This window comes from Canis aureus, chromosome 5 (genome assembly GCF_053574225.1).
Source record: "Canis aureus isolate CA01 chromosome 5, VMU_Caureus_v.1.0, whole genome shotgun sequence".
In the NCBI taxonomy this organism is placed as follows: Eukaryota; Metazoa; Chordata; class Mammalia; order Carnivora; family Canidae; genus Canis; species Canis aureus.
This window is the reverse complement of record NC_135615.1, coordinates 9,679,634-9,700,477: the sequence shown is the minus strand read 5'-3', so window position 1 is coordinate 9,700,477 and position 20,844 is coordinate 9,679,634. Positions and strand designations below refer to the sequence as shown.

The 20,844-nt window shown below is 39.1% G+C and overlaps 1 long non-coding RNA gene across 1 annotated transcript in view; it reads right to left on the bottom strand.

Annotated features, from left to right (window-relative positions):
- LOC144313316 (uncharacterized) overlaps window positions 1–20,844 on the bottom strand; it is a 357,200-nt gene that overhangs the window by 75,803 nt on the left and 260,553 nt on the right. The window lies entirely within an intron of this gene.

Below are 20,844 nucleotides of genomic sequence, written 5' to 3'. Positions count from 1 at the left end.
TTTTTTTTTTTTTAAGATTATTTATTTATTTGAGTGAGAGAGAGGGATGGGGTGGGGGGAGAAACTGAGGGAGATGGACAAGCAGGCCCCAAGCTGAGCATAGAGCCTAACTCGAGGCTCCATCTCAGGATCCTGAGATCATGACCTGAGTGGAAACTAGGAGTTGGTCGCTTAACTGACTGAGTCACTCATGCAGCCTACTTAAAAAAAAAAAAAAAAAAAAAAAAAAAAAAATTTAAGGTATGCTGGGTGGTTCAGTGGTTGGGTAGCTAGCTGCCTTCATCTCTGGTTGTGATCCTGGGATCTGAGATCAAGTCCTGCATCAGGCTCCTGTGGGGAGTCTGCTTCTCCCTCTGCCTGTGTCTCTGCCTCTCTCTGTGTCTCTCATGAATAAAAATAAATAAATAAATAAATAAATAAATAAATCTTAAAAAAATAAAATGATGGATCAACATTTAAAAATGTTCGATGTTCATAAGATGGAAAGGTGATACATATATAAGAGTCAGAATGCATGAACATTTCAACATGTATGCATTTGTTGGTTATGACTTTTGGTTTGAACCCAATGGAGCCTATACTGTAGTACTCAATAGGTGCTTACTATGGTTTTCATCAAGAGACCAAAACGAGGAATAACATGAAGGATTTCTGCTTCATTTAATTCTAACAATTGTTCCATAATAAGAAGTCTCACCTGGTAGAACCTGAGAGTTAAATCTCATCAGGTTTGAGGACAAATAAATTGTCAAATTTCACACGTGGAGAGGTAACCCCTTATTCATCTTTTCAGCAGAATGATGAATTTTTAGTGTCTCCCACTATGATGAGCCTAACCTCCCACCAGTTTAGAAGACAATCTAAGTCTAACACAGAAAAAGAAGTTTAAATTCCCAGCTGCTTTGGATGTACAGCAGGTCCTTACATCAACCTGTGGGGAAAAGGAATTTGGCTGGGAGATGGCACAAAGTGCAAAGTATTTAAACGGATGGTTAACCACCATCATGGTCCTGGTGAAATGCCATTTCCTCCTCCTGAGTTCCTTGCAGCTTCCTCCTGAATATAATAAGCTCATGACTTGGATCATCAGATTTTTTATCACAAAAGCAGAGCATGTACCCCTGTCACATCCTGAGGCTCTCTGGGACTTACTGTCTCATGGAGGCTTAAAGTCATTTTGCAAATTCATTCAAGGCCAGTTAACTGCCTCTCCCCTCCCTCCCTCCAGCATCTTTTAGCCTCTCCTCTCTCTGTAGTTAGTCTGTCACTTATAGAATTAGGACAGTGACAATAAAAATTAAATTTAAACAAAAAGTAAATTCAGCTATGCCTCAATTCTTTACTTATTTTTGGCAAGAAGAAAGAATTTTTTCCTTCTTTCTTGTCTCTCTCTCTTTTTTTTTTTTTTGTAAATGCAAAATGTAGTCTTATTTTCAGCTTTACGGAGGTATAAGTGAGAAAGAAAATTATAAAATATTTAAAATGTGCAAACACTGGCTCGATATGCATACACTGTGAACGGGTTTCCACCAGTGAGTTAATGAATACTTCCGGAACTTTTGTCTTTATAGAAGTTTCCCTGGTGCTCTTTCTGATCTTCTCAATTCTTTATGTTCGCCTCTGTCTTAGTCTTTGAGTCATCAGTGCCTATTATCATTGAGAACTACATCTCATCAGAGAGTCTGAGAATTCAATATAAGATGGTTGTAGCTCTCTCTACAAGCACATTTATTTATTACAAATAAGCTCTATACCCAATGTGGGGCTTGAACTCATGACCCTGAGATCAAGAGTCCTGCAGTCTAGCCACTAAGCCAGCCACCTGCCACCCTCTGCATTTAAATAGGAATTAGGGTACCTGGCTAGCTTAGTCGGTAGAGCATGTGACTCTCCATCACAGGGTCATGAGTTCAAGCCCCACATTGGGTGTGTGGCCTACTTAAAATTTTTAAAAATTAAATAAACAAAATAAATAGAAACCAGGCTCTAAAAATATATCCATTGGTAGATAGGGTTAACCAGCTGTCAATACTTTTAAATATTTATTTTTTTTTAAGATTATTTATTTATTTGAGTGAGAGAGAGGGATGGGGTGGGGGGAGAAACTGAGGGAGAGGGACAAGCAGGCCCCAAGCTGAGCATAGAGCCTAACTCGAGGCTCCATCTCAGGATCCTGAGATCATGACCTGAGTGGAAACTAGGAGTTGGTCACTTAACTGACTGAGTCACTCATGCAGCCTACTTAAAAAAAAAAAAAAAAAAATTAAGGTATGCTGGGTGGCTCAGTGGTTGGGTGGCTGCCTTCGTCTCAGGTTGTGATCCTGGGATCTGAGATCAAGTCCTGCATCAGGCTCCTGTGAGGAGTCTGCTTCTCCCTCTGCCTTCTCCCATAAATGCAAGGGTGCTAGATTTGTAAACTTAGACATTTTACAAACTACAAACTAAATTTACTACAGAGTTAGTAAAATATTCCTTAAGTGTCAGTGGGTAGTAGAAAATGTGGAATCTGGAAGCTTGTTGTAAAACCCAGCCTTTTGTGATTTTAGGATTGATGGATGACCTTTCATAAACAGCTTTCATTTCACGTGTCTTTTTATTTGCTAGGCACTGCATTAAGCGCTTTCTATGGCTTTTTCATTTAATTTCTGTAACAGTTGTGTGAAGAAGGTACTATTATTGGTAAGAAAACTGACCCTGAAATAGGTTAAGTAATTTACTTGCTCAGGGTCACACAGCTAGAAAGATCCAGAGGCAGAACCCAATTCAGATCTGAGTGAATTCAAAGCTCACACTTTGAACCATTGGGCCGTGTTGCCAATGTAGTGGTATCTGACGCATCTCTCCTCTCATTATGTCTTAGATGCCTGAAATTCCCCAGACTGATTTATTCCTTTATGTTAAGGCCCCGTCTCTTGTTAAAATACTAATGCTTTGGGTGAGTCAATACTGTAAGCTCCTTTGGTCATGAATACTTTTGTGTGAGTTACTGTGTTAGAGTCCTTCTACCCTGATACGTTTTGGCTAAAAATCACTGGGAACTGAAGAAAGACAAACTTTCTCCACTAGGTTAAAGTACCTGAGTCTTCTTTTAGCTTCTAGGAGTTGGTGATAACAGAGATTTCATATCAAACGAAGTTCTTGGATTAAATGACATTTCTGCAATGAAATTTCATATGTAGCCCACCAGAACAATTTTTTTAAAAAGATTTTATATATTTATTCATGAGCGACACACACAGAGAGGCAGAGACACAGACAGAGGGAGAAGCAGGCGCCTGACGTAGGACTCGATCCCGGGTCTCCAGGATCAGACCCTGGACCAAAGGCCACGCTAAACCGCTGAACCACTTGGGCTGCCCTATCAGAACAATTTGAATGAAATACTTTGAATTGTGTTTCTATTGAGTCAGTTAAGAGGCTTTAATTGGAAAGCTAACCATCAACAAACCACATAAAATCCTCTTTATTTTCAGCCAGGTTTGTGCAAGTGGGATTTAAAAGGTAATCCAACTGGTCAGGAGAAACTGTTGGCTAATATTGCTAATTTCCAATCTGTTTTAAACTGGGATTCGTGGCTCCTGCCTGTTCTCCTGGGGGCGGTTTCCGAGAGATCTGACATGCTTTCCCTGCATAATTTGCTGACTTGAAGTGTTGTTAATCAAAGAGATTTTACACATTATTTTTAAGTGGCCCTTTAGGTGCTCCCTCTGATAATTGTGTGAGAAAGTAGAAACACCAAGAGAGGGATGGAAATTTGAATGAACTAAATAGAAACTGAACAACTGGCAACATTTGACTTCTTTGCTAAGTAATGGAGACAGGTCAGCCCAGCAACCAGGGTTCACAAAGTTCACCCCCAGGTCATGTCTATGCCACTTGCCTCTCTCTCTCTCTCTCTTCTCTACCTCCTTTGGCTTCGTCTTTCCAGCCATAGGTGTGGATAAGAGGCTAAAGGTGGGTGATTCATAGCACCTCACCCCACCTGACTCTGGGCAGGTTAAGATTGTATTTATTTAGGGATCCTGGCAATCGGGTTGCTTTTTTTGGATTAACTTAGTTTTTCCCCTCTATTTTAATTAAACAGTATATATTTTCTAAAACTTAAAGCATCAGGCCAACAAGCTGAACCTTTCTGGTCTGACCACGCCAAGCACTAAAATCTGACTGCAACGTTTAGTTAGGGTACACCCAGGTCAGATCGTTACTGATAACAATGCCTGAAAGGGCTTCGTTTTACCTGGGACGTGGGAAGACAACAAAAGAGTTCAGTGAAATGGACAGAACCTGAACACTTGATACCATCAGACATTTGAATTATGCAACTGATTTCTTTCTTTATGATTGTAAGCTTACAAAACAAAATTTTCATATGTTGGTTTTCTACATAGCTCACTTATAGCAGGGTGGAGGGTGACCTGGGGTAGGGTAGAGAAGCCAGGATTTGCTTTACTACTCACACACTGTATTTTTTATTATAAGCGAACCTACTGGCCTGCAGATTCATTAACTTTATCTCCTGTGATGTTGTCAGGGCACGTCAGCCCCCTGAGCCCAGTCAACTCTGGACAGTGACAGGAGTGAGTTTGGGAGTGTGCAAGTTGGTGGGGTGTGTCCTGGATAATGGTGAGTGGGAGCTGGTGTCACTTGGGTGGTCAATCAGCTGTCCTTCCCCAAAGAGACACCCAGATGTGACTGCTCACCACCGTTTAAAACTTTTACACCAGCATCTTAGATCCCAGAATGAGAATTGTGTGACTTCGCTGATTCACCCCTGTGAGAGTGTGTGACTCAATCAGCTCTTTGGTTAAGTAGACAATTGTCTCCCCTGCAAATTCCCTGTAAAGGCATATTAAAAGGAAAAGGAAAAAAAATGTTTTGACCCAAATTACACTGCATGATTGGCAAATTGTCTCAAGTAGACACAACCTTAATGGCTGAGTCTGAATATTTTTCCTTTAAAAAGTGAACAGGCTAATAATTACCTAAGTTACTCATTATATCTAAAATTATTTTATGCCACGTTGTGAATAATCCCAGGATTAAAAAAGGCAAGAAAACATGATTGCTTTTGATTTAGTGAACATTTTCTGAGCACCTCTGATGTATTCAGGTGTTCTGTTAGGTTTTTCTTGCCTGTTACTTTACTTAATTGTAAAAACAACTCAGCGAGGTAGACACTATCTACATTTCACCAATGAAGAAACTCAGGGTGGTTTCTTAATCTTGGGTAGTTTAGTAACTAGATTAAAGTGAGAGAAAGAAGGGGCACCTGGCTGGCTCAGTAGGAAAAGCATGTGATTCTTGATCTTGGGATCATGAGTTTGAGCCCCACATTGGGTGTAAAGATTACCTAAATAAATAAAACTTAAAAAATAAGTAAAATAAAGTCAGGAAAAGAAAATGCCAGAACCAAACGTTTAGCCCACATCCTACACCTTTATGTTTTGATGTCTCGGGTATATCGCATGGTGTCTTTTGATTTTTTTTTTCCATCCAGAGTTGTGAATAAAGTTTGAAAATAAGATATCTGTGTTAACAGTGGGAAATACTCTAATTAGAAAATTTTAAATACTGATCATTCTGTGACTTTTTTTTCACTTTCTCTCTCTGGATATTTATGAGATGTCATCGAAATCATCAAGGATAGAAAATTGCTTTAAGCTAATTAAAAGTTAAGAGGGTCGACATTTAAAAGAAAAATGTATACTCCTCAGCAGATAAAACTGGTTTTGCTCTTGGCTACAATTATGAACCCAAACTAAACTTTTGATTCTGGGCTTCTAAGTTTGCCTAGGAGTCCACTGCTGGCTAATTAGATTTAATTCACCTCCATTAAGAAAGGTTTATTGAACAGTCATTATGGAATAGACACTCTCAAGAACAAGGCATGACAAGTAAATGGACAGCTGCAATATCCTGTAAGAAATACCACCACATTCCAGTGCTATCAAGGTAACACCAGAGGAATAATAGCATGGCCTTCTGAAGATTTCCTAGCCGTTCTGTTGTTGGTAATCTCTTGAGCCAGGAAAAGGGTACCAAAACGGGTGGTGTTTGTTTCCAAATGGTAGCATTATTTTGTTTCTTTCTTTTTTGGGGGTAAGATTTATTTGTTTATTTTAGAGAGAGAGCACGAGCAGGAGAGGCAGAGGGGGAGAGAGAGAAAATCTTAAGCAACCCCCCTGCTGAGCTCAGACCCAACACAGGGCTCAATCTCATGACCCCCAGATCACAACCTGAGCCAAAACCAAGAGTCAAATGCTTAACCAACTGCACCACTCAGGCACCCCTATTTTGTTTCTTTATAATTATCTATACTTTCTGAATTTTCAAAATTGATCATTATTGCTCCAATGATCTGAAAAAATGATGAAGCAACTGGAAAAAGCAAAACCACACCAGAAACAAGGATCCCTACCTTTGTTGCATCATCATTCCTTGAGTCTGACTGTGCCTTGAATCCTTATCACTGGGTCACATTGTGCGGGCCTAGCTCTGTGGGTGAATGGGAGGGAGTAGGGCAGGTGTAACAAGAGGTTAGTTCCAGGGGTTAAAACTGAGGTATCAGAACTCAACCTGTGATGTTTTTTCCTGTTTTTCTTTTGAGGATGGGTCTAGAGAACTGAGGCTGGTAATGGCTGGGCCTACAGGATGAGAATGATCCCAACGATTGAATTATATTGATTCTGTATCTAATAAAGTTTTGACAGGTAATTTATTTTCAGTCGGCTGAGTCAGATTTGGTTGGTTCAGTGACTATGACTTTAGATACACATGAAGTCTGTGTATAATCATTTTCCCCCCCCTTCAAAGCATCTCTTTCCCCTGTTGGTCTAATCAAGTACATAAGTGAAGGAGAAAAGAGGTCAAATCCTGCTTCCATCCCTCTTGATGATGGGGTAGGGAGATAGGACGAGGGGAATTAGGACACCGTGTGAAACAGAGTGGTGTTTGAACTACTATCAAGCCACCAAGGGTTTCTGAACAGGCCACTTTGTCTCTCCTCAGGGACCGAAGAATCTTGGCGTTCCCGGATGTGTTGAAAGACAAACTATAAATGGGCAGTTTAGAGTAAGACCAGATAAATACATGCTTTAGCAGCATAGATATTAGACTCTTGAGGGAACGGACTATTTTATTTGATTCTAATTTTCTGGAAAGTGCCACCTACAACCCAAGCATGGTCAAAATAGCCTGTAATAATTTGTCATGTGGTGTTTATGTTATCTATTTTTGCATTTCTCCAAGAGAAGCTATAAAGGATGTGTTGACACCGGTGTCGCTGCCTGCTTTGCCTGTGGCTATTGCCACTGGATGAATCCCTTTGACTCTGTGGAAACAATTGAAAAGTGTTACAGTGTATTATTGCTGAAAGGACAATGCAATGATTGTTTGGAAAGGCCCCTTGCCTTTAGGATGCAGATGGATTGTGATGTGCTAGTCAGGGCTGAAAGAACCCTTATTTTTGTGTTCCCTGTCTCTGGAAGAAGACATACTGAAAACAGAATAAATACATTCTGATAATTCCAGTGTCTTCTATGAAAACAGAAGCATTGTTGATTTTTTTTTTTAAGTGAAAAGGCAAAATATATTTCATGGTGTATTTGGTATTTGGTTTATTGCTTTTTATATACATACAAACACACACACACACCCCACTTCGCCTACACCTATAGTTTAGGCCAAGAAGTGAAGGCTTTTTTAAAGAAAGTTGAGAAAATGTCTGTGTGTGTGCCACAATCTTATTTGAATAGTTATCTTTATTTGTTCTGAACTCTGACTAGTGCAAATAGTATATTGGAAAGGCCATAGTTTTTTGTTGTTTCATTTTTCTGTTCTGGCTGGAAGAGCTTATTGTTGAAAAAGACAAAGGGACAAAATGGGCTGTACATTGATTGTTGTCGTACTGAAAAAGAATAGAAGGTTCCAGACAATGTGGCTGATGCATCATTAAACACATGTGTGGTTGAGAGAAAAGACTTGAGTGTGTACTCTGGCAAGGTAGGGCACAAGATAATGTGCTCACACACTAGATTAATTCTCTAAGCTTTGATATTTGAAAAAGGTGGATTTATTGCAATACAAGCCTGGTTTCTTTTCTATTGAATGTGTGAATTTCCTAAGAGGCATAAGACAAGATAATCTGAGGGCTGCAACCTGAATGAATCCCAGCCACTTGGTCAATAGAGAGAAGGCAGCAGATGCAGAAGGCAGGAGATTATAACCAGAAGTCTGTTTGAAGGCAGATTTGATCTGTTGTCCCAACATGGCATGTACTCCAGGATAAAAATAATACCTGTGTAAAAAAAACAAAGAAAAGAAAAAAGAAAGGGATGCCTGGGTGGCTCAGCGGTTGTGTCTGCTTTCGGCCCAGGGCGTGATCCTGGAGGCCCGGATCAAGTCCCACATCAGGCTCCCTGCATGGAGCCTGCTTCTCCCTCTGCCTGTGTCTCTGCCTCTCTCTGTGTGTCTCTCATGAATAAATCAATAAAGTCTTTTTTTTTTTTTAATAAATAAAGTCTTAAAAAAAATACCTGTGTGTTGGTGTTACTGTTTCTTCATATCAATGTGTAACAGTGCCTGAGCCCGCACACCTGTGCTTCCCTAAACCTAGAATGAGAGATTAAATGGAGAGTTCAATACATGGGACACAGAGTCAAAACCTTTCACCCTCCGTTCAGAAGCTGGGTGAGGATCATACAAATTAGACAATTGGAGGGGTTCTGAAAAAGTGTAGAGGACCCAGGTCCTCATGTGATACTCCTTAATCATCTGTGATTATAGCTTAATGGGATTAATGAACAAAAGAAACCAGAATGTCTGGTTTCAGATATGAATCAATCAAGACATTTTACACTAAGTTCTCCACACTTGTTACAGACACAGTCCTATCCATTTTTTGATGGAAAGAGAATAAAGTTTAAATGCCTTAGTTATTTTTTTATAATAAATTTATTTTTTATTGGTGTTCAATTTGCCAACATACAGTGCTCATCCCGTCAAGTGCCCCCCTCAGTGCCCGTCACCCATTTACCCCCACCCCCCTCCCTCCTCCCTTTCCACCAACCCTAGTTCGTTTCCCAGAGTTAGGATATTAAAATGTGTTTTAATATTTAAGATATAGTTAGGCCTTTCTAAATATTTATTGGAGTGATCTAAAGAGTAAACTCTCTCCATAGGCCAAACAAGACCTACTATTGTAATTATAACTGATTATTGACATTATTAATTATTTTATCTTATTCTGTATTATTGAAAGTACCTTAAGATCTTTAACTATACCATGTAATACAAAAGAAAAATAAAATACCTTTTTAAAAAAATATTTATTTATTCACTTGAGAGAGAGAGCATGAGTGGGAGGGGGTGTTGCAGAGAGAGAGAGAGAAAATCCTAAGCAGACTCCATGCTGAGTGTGGGGCCCAACTCTGGGTCAATCTCATCACCCTGAGAGCATGATTCAAATCGAAACCAAGAGTCTGATGCTCAACCAACTGTGCCACCCAGGAGCTCCTAAAATATCTTTCTATAGAAGTTTGATATGTCTTAATGTAATTTGGGGCTTTCTCTTTAGTCAGAGACTTAATGTTTTATTGCTTTGGCAAAAAATGAAATCTTTATCACAGGATCTCCATTTATCTAATGTAGAGATTTTATGGAAATTACCAAATAATAACACCTTTAAAATTTAATTCAATCAACACTTATCAAATATATAATGCATATCAGACATGTTGCTAGGTATTGGGGATACAAAAAATAAGGGGGGCAGAGATTGTAGTCCAGGAGAGTAGACAGGTCTTCCTTCAAAAATACAATTTGGAGGGGTTCCTGGGTGGTTCAGTTTGTTGAGCATCTGCCTTCAGCTTAGGTCATGATTCCAGAGTCCTGGGATTGAGCATCAAGTCAAGCTCCCTGCTCAGTGGGGAGTCTGCTTCTCCCCCTCCCTCTGCCTCTCCCCCTTCACCCGTCTACTCATGCTCTCTCTATGGCTCTCTCACAAATAAATTAATAAAATCTTAAAAAGCATACGATTTGGAAAATGCAATAAGAATAGACTGTCTATACAATGGAAACACATTCAAAGAGTCAGTCATTTTAGGGCAGTACATAAAATACGCCAGGCTCACCTCCTATCTTAAAGTTCAACTACTTCGCTGTCAGGAAGTTCTCCCTTATATGCAATGTAAATCATTTAGTAACTGAGGAGAATATCATAGTCATTTAACCACAAATATCATGGCTGAACATCCTCTATCATGAGTGGGGAGGAGCAGAGGGAGTGAGAGAAAGAGGATCCTGAGCAGACTCCTTACTGATTGTGGAGCCGCCCATGGGGCTTGCTCTCTTGACCTCAAGATCATGACCCAAGCTGAAATCAAGAGCCAGTTGCACAGCCAACTGAGCTCTGCAGGTGCCCCAGGAAATACACTTTTTAAAAAAAGTTTTATTTAAGTAATCTCTACACCCAAGATGGGGCTCAAACTCACGGCCCTGAGATCAAGAGTCTCACGCTCTTCCGTATGAGCCAGAGAGGTACCTTGGTAAATACACTTTCAAGTAAGGAATATTAGAATATTAAGTTTGGTGTGTGTGTGGGGTAAGTTTTCTCTTTGTAAATTATTTTAAGAAAGTTACAGATCAATTACATAGATGTTGTATATCAAACATATTAGTAATGACACTAATTTTTTTAGTGCCTGCCATGATTCTCAGTGATGTTGTGAAGAAAAGACTAGAACAGTTTATTGGTTGGGCCTGGCAGAGAGTTAGCTTAGGGATCTAAGATTCTGCTGAGAATAGCAGCTGTTACTATGCTCTATTTACTCTATCTTCCCACTGCTCTGTGAGCTCCGTGGTGTATCCCAGCACCTGCTAGAGAGTCATTGTCAACGGTTATTGAGTTAATAAATAAAAGATATGACTGGATCAGAGCACAGTATCCTTGAGGGATCATTGAAAAAACCAGAGTTGCATCTAATATTTAATAATGTTTAATGGGATGGCAAGAATGGAGAAAACAAGCTTTGAAAGTTTTAATTTTTGTCTTGTTTTTGAGAGGAGAGTGGGACAAATTTCTGTTTTAAAATCTAAAATCCACTTCTAAATATATTTGTATTTATCTATGAAATATTGAATGATTTGAGGGGTGACCCTGTGTTTTTAAGAAAGTGTGCCTCACACATAGTTTTAAAATTGCAGATGATTAGGAAATTAATAAGGGAAGTGACTTTGTAAAAAGAGGCTAAAACAGGGACTGACTAATAGAGAAAGAAAGTGAAACTTCTCTCTCTCAAATGGGCAAGAAGAAATGGTTGAGAGTATAGGGGAAGTTGGATATCCAGAAATCTTCAGGGTTTGAGAAGATTTAATCAAAAAAGTTCAGCCCTCTTTACTCAGTGTAGAGATGTGGTTAGTTTGTTCTTTCCAGTTTGTATGAGAAACTGAGAGGCGAAAGGGTCAGAGGGAATGGGATATTACCAGAAACATAATATATATTTGATTAATCAGCACAAATAGCCCAAATAGGGCAAATAGCCTGATGATTGGCTATTAAAGTGGGAAAACCCTGACAGCGGTAAGAAACCACAAAGTCTTTTTGTTGCCAGACTTGGTCTGAATTCCCAGAACCTTGGCCAAAACCAGGAGAAATTTAATAGAAGTAGGATTTCTAATCAAGGTCAGGGATAAAGTCAAAGATGGACCAAATTGTGACAGATGCCAGGGATGGGTAGAAGGAGGAAGCCAAGGCTTTGTTGAATTTTGCTTTATTTTATTTGTAGAGGTAGCATTTTCTGTTTAGTCGAGGGTTACTGCATTGATAGTTTAAAAAGAACGAGTGAAGAATTATGTTCACCTTGCACTTAAATTGTAATCTCAGTAAAGCCTGATAGTTTCATGGCTGCAAACAAAACTTTCTGCCTCTCGGGGAGTTACCAGCCTTATCTCAGATATAATCTGGAGGAGTCAATAAACTTCTTAAAACCTGAATTTATAATGTAAAAATGATAATGTTATAAATCAGTGAACACATTCTAAGACTCATTAAGAGAGTGTCAGATAGTATAATAAGACAAATTCAATCAGAAACCCAATTTCATTTTTTAAATATTTAATGTATTTTGAGAGAGAGAGAGAACAAGCAGGAGGAGGGGCAGAGGAGGAAGGAGAAGCAGGCTCTCCACTGAGCAAGGAGCCCGATGTACGGCTTGATCCCTGGACCCCGAGATCATGATCTGAGCCACAGGCAGATGTTTAACCTACTGAACCACCCAGGCAACCCCAGAAACTCAATTTCAAATCACTGGGCTATCTAATGCAATATGTCATTGGACATTTATCGTCACTCCATTCCTTTTGCTTTAGACTAAAGGTCTATACAATGATCCCCTGAGCCTAACACAGTGTCTGGCACATTAGGAAGAACCCTATAAATGTGTATTTGATAAGTAAATGAATGGTTCATTCATAAAGACTATCTATCATCTATCTATCTATCTATCATCTATCTATCTATCTATCATCATCATCATCATCATCATCATCTATCTGTTATACTCTATGTCTGCTCACTCACTAGGAATTTGCAGTCTAATTGAGGGAGACCCACTAATAGCTATGTTGGTCCCTACACAGTAAGTACTATGATAATACTAGGAAGAAAGCATTTCCCAGCACATATTCCTTAAGAGGAAGGAAGTAATTCTAATTTGGGCATCCTGAAAGCTTTATGATGGAAATCACATTTGATCTGGCAATGAAAAGACAGGAACTCAAAGCAGTGCATTCCAGGTATGAACATGTAAAGCGTGGTGGGGGAAGGGGAACAAATGGCCCAGCTAAATTACAGATTGCATGGCCCACAAACTGGAAGACAAGCTGAAAGGGAAAGGTTGAGTTGGATGTTGGAGGGCTTTGAACACCCCACTTCTGGGGCCTCATCTCTTTCTCTAATGGGGGTGATCCTAGCACCCTTTGTACACCCCAGAAATAAAAATTTCTAGTACATGGGGATCCCTGGGTGGCTCAGCGGTTTGGCGCCTGCCTTTGGCCCAGGGCATGATCCTGGAGTCCCGGGATCGAGTCCCATGTCAGGCTCCCGGCATGGAGCTTGCTTCTCTCTCTTCCTGTGCCTGTGCCTCTCTCTTTCTCTCTCTACATCTATCATGAATAAATAAATAAATCTTAAAAAAAAATTTCTAGTACATAACCTCAATATATGAATACCAACTTCTGACTCACATATTCATATATACTACTATAGTTATATATTCTATTCCTTGTCTAGAAAAGCTAAGTGAAGCTTTTCTATAATGAAGAATAATTTTTATGAATATGAACTAAAAGCTATTAAACTTAAGAATAATATTCATACCTTGTGGTTCAGGCTTTCCAATACATTTTCTGTAAGTATTTATCCTACAGAAACGGCTTTTGAAATGGGCAGAGATTTACAAGCTCATTTGAAAAATATTTATTCAGAGCCTACAATTTTCCAGACACTCTACTGGGCACTGGGATTGCAGTGGAGGAAAAATGGATACACTCCTGAAGTCACGAAGTTCACATTCGATTAGAGGCATTACTTTAATCAAATAATCACACAAGTACATGTAAAACTTGAGTTGGATGAGACAAGAGTGGAGAGATTCATGGTATGATGGGAGAGTGTATTAGGAAAGCGAAGCAAATTTAGGAGTCAAGGAAGATATCTTGAGGAAGAGACAAATGGGCAGAAATCAGAAGACTAAGTAGGAGTGAGAGTGTTCCTCATGGCATTGTTTGTAATAAATAAAAATGTGGAACAACGTAATTACAAAAATGATTAAATAAACCATCATCATATAGCCATTTACTGGAATACTATCCAGCTATTAAAAAGAAGGAGGTATTACCATGGAAACAAATCCAATATGTATTGCCAAATTGTATATACTATATTTTGTAGAATTCCATTTATGTTCCATATGTAGAAAAAATGTTCCAAGAACATTTGTATATGCATGTGTATAAAAAAGATATATACACATATGTGTATACACATTGAGAAATATATTTCTCAATGGGATTATGGTAGATTCTCATTCCCTACCTTAAATATTTGATTATGTTTGAATTTTTCCTAACTATATTATGTTTATAATCATAAAACAAGTTTTAAAAAAAATTTTTTTTTAAGTTTTTAAAATTAATGTCCAGATTTTACAACCAGTGTAGAGGCTGAGGTGCCTACACATATCTACACATGTGCAGTAATTATCAATAATCTTGATTAGTGTTTTATACAGTCACATCAAATGCTATTTTAAAGTATACATTAGGGATGCCTGGTGGCTCAGCGGTTGAGCGGCTGCCTTCAGCTCAGGGTGTGATCCCCACATTCTGGGGATGAGTTCCGCTTCGGGCTCCCTGTGAGGAGTCTGCTTTTCCCTCTACATATGTCTCTGCCTCTCTTTCTGTGTCTCTCATGAATAAACAAATAAAGTATTTAAAAAATAAAGTATACATTAAACCATGTGTTCTGGGAATGGTTATCAGTATCACAAGTGATTCTGAACTAGTGGGACAGAAAGCATAATCATGCTGGCACCAAATTTCAATTTGGTCTTGCCAGGAGATAAATTAGATGAATTCTTGAAATCCCCTCCTTCTTATCAGTTTCCAAAAGACTATAGACCATAGAGCAAGATATTTTGTTAAAGGGATAACAATATTCTGTAGGTCCGGGGAGCCATGGCCCTTAGGAATTTACCAGGTCCTCATACTTCTTAATTGCCAAGAATTTGTTAAAACCATCATATAGCATTGCTATATGGTTCTCAACATTTCACATGTATAGGAATCCCCGGGGCACTTGTAAAATACGTAGATTCCCAGGCTTCACTTTGGATTTGCTGAGTCAGAATTTCTGGGGGATGTCTTGAGATCTGCATTTTTTAAAAAAGATTTTTTTAATTTATTTATTCATAAGACACACACACACACGGCGGGGGGGGGGGGGGTGCGGGGCAGAGACTCAGGCAGAGGGAGAAGCAGGCTCCCTGCAAGGAGCCCGATGTAGGACTTGATCCCGGATCCCGGGATCATGCCCTGAACCAAAGGCAGACACTCAACCCCTGAGCCCCCAGATGTCCCTGAGATCTGCATTTTAACAAGGTCTTTGGTTGTTCTGCTCAAAATGACACCAAATCCACCTTCAGGAAACATAGCCCCCCTTGGATCCAACCAATTAAGCTCTGCCTTGACAGAGAGGATGTTGGTGGCTTGAAATGAGGAAGATGCTGGAACAAGAACTACTCTCATTTCTGATAGATTTGATTAGTGGATGAAAAGAGAGTCTGAAGCCAATTAGTAAGAATGCTTTTCCTCTTTCAATTCCTCAGACTTTATGAAAGACAAGACTTCTTAATAAGAGCTGTTTTAGCCCATTATCCATCTTTTGTTTTCTGTATGAACACTGGCTTATTAATTAGAAACTAGTGCCTTTCTCAGTGGACGCAATCAGTGACATCATGTTCTTGGGGTAGTGAGATGATTTGCCTCAGCCCACAGTGGTGGTTATCTTACGAGGAATCAACTTTAATGGGGGGCAGGGGATAGGTTAGGTGGGGGGAGGAATGGGAAAAGAGGTCCAAGTATATGATGTGAAGGGAAAGTCTTGTCCTGTCAATAATGGGAGAACGCTGTACTTTCTTTGTCTTATGCTGATACTATCAGTGACGTAGTTACTTACTACAATTATTATTTCATAGAGGAGACCATTGACATACTGTAAATATACCTGACTCTGTAATGCTGATTTCATGTTCTCTTAGAAAAACAACATTCACAGTTCTGTAGCTTATTTTTTAAAGACTTATTTATTTGGGGGGGGCAAAGGGGGTAGAGGAAGAGAATCTCCAGCAGATTCCCTGCTGAGTGTGGAACTCCATGGGGTGGGGTGGGAGTGGGTGACCTCATCATGGGGTCCCATGATGGGTTCAATCTCATGACCTTCAAGATCAGGACTTGAGCCAGACACAAGAGTTGACTCTTTAACCAACTGAGCCATTCAGGCACCCCATGGTTTTGTATTTTAAAAAAGAACACATCACTTCTACAATTTACCAGTATTTGATAGAGAATTTATTAAAAAAAATAGACAACTGTGCATGTGATATAGAGATATTTTTTGTATTTAAGATGATATTTACACTAATTGTATTACAAATACAAATTAACTGCATTTAACACAAAATCCCACTGTGTGAATTTCAGAGCAGAGAATCAATCAACTAATTTTTATTATTTTCCAGGTGTAAATCTTTTTCCGTCTCTCTCCCTTTTGCTCTCTCCCTGGCCCCCTGTCCGCTTTCAGCAAATACTCAGCAAAGCAATGGGAAATACTGCCATCCTTTTCAGAAGACCCTGATAGCCCATCCCAATAAAAAAATTAAGAGGCTTGAAGCATAATATAAGTACTTAATATAAGTGATTGCTTTTTTTCCTCCCCTAAAATAATTAGGTATTTTAAGTCCCTCGAGTTAATTCTCAATAAATATTTCAAAATATCCCTATTTGGCCTGATTCTAAAAGTTGCATGCATTCACTTTTAAAAATTAAAAGTAAATAAATAAATAAATAAATAAATAAATAAATAAATATCTTAAAAAGTTCAGAGAAGTGTAAAAAGTAAAACAGATGCCATTAATAATCTCACCATCCAGAAACTGGAGTTAGAAGTTTACTGCATTTCCTTGCGATCTGTTTTATTAATATATATTAAATTATGTATATTTTGGTTCACAAAGGGTATACAATTATTGTATACACAATTAATTTTTTAGGTATTTAAAAAATATATTTTACTTATTTATTCATAAGAGACACACAGAGAGAGGCAGAGACATATGCAGAGAGAGAAGCAGGCTCCCCACAGGGAGCCCAATGCGGGACTTGATCCCAGGACCCCCAGGATCATGCCCTGAGCAGCAAACAGATGCTCAACCACTGAGCCACCAGGTGCCCAGTTTGGGCTATTTTCACTTATAATACCAAGAACACTTTACCAAGCCATTACATATTATTTGAAAATGAAATATTTAAGTGGCTCTTCCATTTCTCACCATATAGAGCTACCATAACTTAAGTAACCTTCACTATTGCTGGACTTTTCAGTAGTTTTTTATTTTTTTGAATTAAAAATATAGGATGAAACCATTTTATTAGTTGATCTTAGAGCTCGGTTTAGAGAAGGAACTGTCTTTGCTCAGGAGATGATCATGCTTAGCTGTCTCTGGACATTAGAGAACTTTAGGAATGTGAAGATCAAATCCAAATTGAAGTTGTCTGTATTTCTGTGTTTAAAACAATGCCCCCCCCCCCCAACCCTTCAGAGTACACTGCACACCTTTGCTTTGTGTGAAACGTTTTGGAAGGATCAAGGAAAGGGCTTGAGTTAGGGGCCGAGAGGCGTGGAGAGTGGCAAACAGTTGCATTGAGTCATGAATGAGATCAAGGGTCCAGAGGTGAACAGAAATAACAGAGACAATGTAAGTGCCCAGGAATTTGCAGAAATATCAGAGGAGGGCACTGTGCTTCCCTAGGGACATAGAACTAAAGGCTCAAGCCAATTTTATTTTAATTTTAAAAGGTCAAGATGACCTCAGTCAACATCTATGAAATAAATAACACTGACAAAATAGGACACAGTTGGATTTTGTTTTTTGATCCACTAGGGCGTCTTTGTCTTCCAATAGAAGAGATTTTAATACACACACATACACACACACACACACACGTTAGCTTGTTTTTTGCTCTCAGTTACAAGAAATACTCTTTGTATAAATTTTTTCGGTTGCATTGTATTTTGCTTTAACTATGAGAACTGTGTTTACTTTCTTTTGCACACATAGTGATTTGAAAGTCACATAGTGTTATCAGTTTCCCCAAGAAACAAGTGGAGATTTGCCTGCAATGTGCTAGAAAATGTGCTCAGGAACAGTATCCCCAAGGTATGAGAAAAGTAGGACCAGGCTGAGAGAAGCTAAACTGTGATGTGGTTGCAACAGAGGCCTCAGACTAACTCTCATGGAGCTCTGAGATTGGGATGGCCCTTCTACAACATTCCAAATTGAGGTGTGGGGGTGTGAATGGGAGGGTTGGTCAGTGGCTAGCATTTACATTCTTGTATGGACTAGTCATGGATGTGGGCTGCTCCTGGAGAGGGGTCATGTGATCATGTCCTAGAAGCAAGGGAACGCCTCCAGCTGAGGGTACTTCTTGGGGAGGGACCCAAGGTAAGCCTTCAGGAGGCAACATTTCCAGCAGATGGGATACTAAGGCCTCAGTTCTGTGAGGGAATATTGATGGTACCCACAATGCTCATTACACATAGCTTCTTATTTTTCTACTAGCATTATGTTATACACTAAAAATACCTGGGCTTCTTTTCTCTCATTTTAATGTCAATAATTATGTTATACTTCAATGGAAAGAATTATTGACTTTCTTTTGGATCAGATGAAAAATTTAGCAGAAATACTTCACTGCCTAGTTTTGGTTGATATAGTTTGACATTGTGGATGAACATAATTAGCAATATCATGTTATATTTCTGCAAAGTTTATCTTGTCTTTAAGAATTAGTTTTGTCGGACACCCAGGTGGTTCAGTGGTTGAGCATCTGCCTTCAGCTCAGGGCATGATCCTGGAGTCCTGGGATCAAGTCCCATATTGGGCTCCCTGTGAGGGACCCTGCTTCTGTCTCTATGTCTCTGCCTCTCTCTCCATGTCTCTCATGAATAAATAAATAAAATCTTTTAAACAAAAAAAGAATTAGTTTTGTCAGGGGTGCCAGGATGGCTTAGTTGGTTTGGTGTTTGCCTTTGGCTCAGGTGATGATTTTGGGGTCCTGGGATCAAGTCCCACGTTGGGCTCCCTGATCAGTGGGGTGTCTGCTTCCTCCTCTTCCCTGTTGTGCTCTCTCACACTATCTCTGTCTTTCTCAAATAAATAAATAAAATCTTTTAAAAAAAAGAATTTAATGTTTTGTCTTTAGTACTATTATATTTTATAACTATTCCAACATCTTTCTAAATTGAACCATCCAAACTCATAAAGGCTAAATATTTATTTTCCTCGATGCCTTCACCTGAATGAACAAATGAATGAAAGAGCCAGAACTGAGGAGCTGCTAACCCCAAAGCCAGCATTCCTTAACCGGCATCTGTACCGCAAAGTTAATATTTTAAAATCTGATCATGGAAAGTTGCATTTTGGCCTGATTTTTTCCCCCTTTTTGGTCTCACAGGAAGATGGCATGGAGTCCTAGCAAATCTGTTTAGTTAAGGACTGTAGGGGATCCAAGTTCTTCCAGTCTGTGAAGGCGATGACAGAACAAGCAGGAGACCAGAATCACATTCACTTTGATCCATTCACCCATCACATTGTTTATATTTAATTCTTCTACCAACTTGTCTGAACTTAGGAAATGCACCTTGATCTTAGGAATGCATCAAAAATATGCCACAGCATGACTATCAGCACAGGGCGTGCAAGATGTTGAGTCTACAGCAGAAGATGGACTCTAGAAATCACAGGTGAAAACCAGGTTCCACACCCTCTCCTTACCTGTTGTATGATACCAACTTTCCAACAAATTGCCAAATCTATTATCCCATCTATTTGCCATTCATTCAAGTGGGGGAGAATGGGGAGGAGTGTAGGATGCAAGATGAGACTAGAAGTATGTTTTGGAGCATGAACCCTCTTGTGTGGATGGCAAGCTAGGGACTTTGCATGTTACCTTCCAATAATAAGCTAACTTTCACAAAACATGTTTTATGAGAGAAGTCTAAGGCATGGATGCTTGGAAATGGTACTCCATTGGAGTTAAAGATGGTGCTCAGGTTACTAGACATATTAGCAATAACTTTCAATTTTAATATGTGGAAGTGTTAGCTACTTGGCTGTGAATTGAAAGGAATTTGGATGGAGAGGATGTGGCTTTGTATCATGCAATGTGGTGGCATCATTCTCAAGATTTGGGAAACACTTGCGTGACCTTGTAGGCCCAAGATGTATCATTGCAGGCTAAGTTAGACTTCAGAACGAGAGATGAGATCCCACATCCGGTAAAATTATATTGGATCAGCACTAAGGCCCTTTTTGGCATCTTTGTACCCTATTACAATTTAAGTTCCTCAATCTTTCATAGATATAGTCTTTAATTCAGTTCTGCTTTTTTAATTTTTATATGTGGGCACTGTTCGTATCTGTGAATATTCATTTTTTTTTAAATTTTTATTTATTTATGATAGTCTCACAGAGAGAGAGAGAGAGAGGCAGAGACACAGGCAGAGAGAGAGGCAGGCTCCATGCACCGGGAGCCCGACGTGGGATTCGATCCCGGGACTCCAGGATCGCGCCCAGGGCCAAAGGCAGGCGCCAAACCGCTACGCCACCCAGGGATCCCTGAATATTCATTTTATACTAAATGTTTCAAAATTTGTTTTTGGTACTGTATATTCTTTACTAGAATTAAATAAATAATAGAAATTTCATGTATATATATTTTTTCCCTGAAGGCAATCTGCTTTATTAGTAAACCAGGTTTTTACTGACCTGACGTCCACAAATAGACATTTCTTTAGAGCTGATGACAAGAAGTATGATACCATGCACAATTTTTGACTGTCCTTAGACTGCCCTTTTCTATTGCCATGTGAATCTCATTGCATAAGGTTGTAAGTAATTAATTAGCCAATTTGTAAGTAATTCTTTCTGACAAGCTAGCCACCTTCCTTTAGGAAGGGTGTAAAATGAGCAATCTTGGGGACATATATTAGATTCATTAATTAAATTA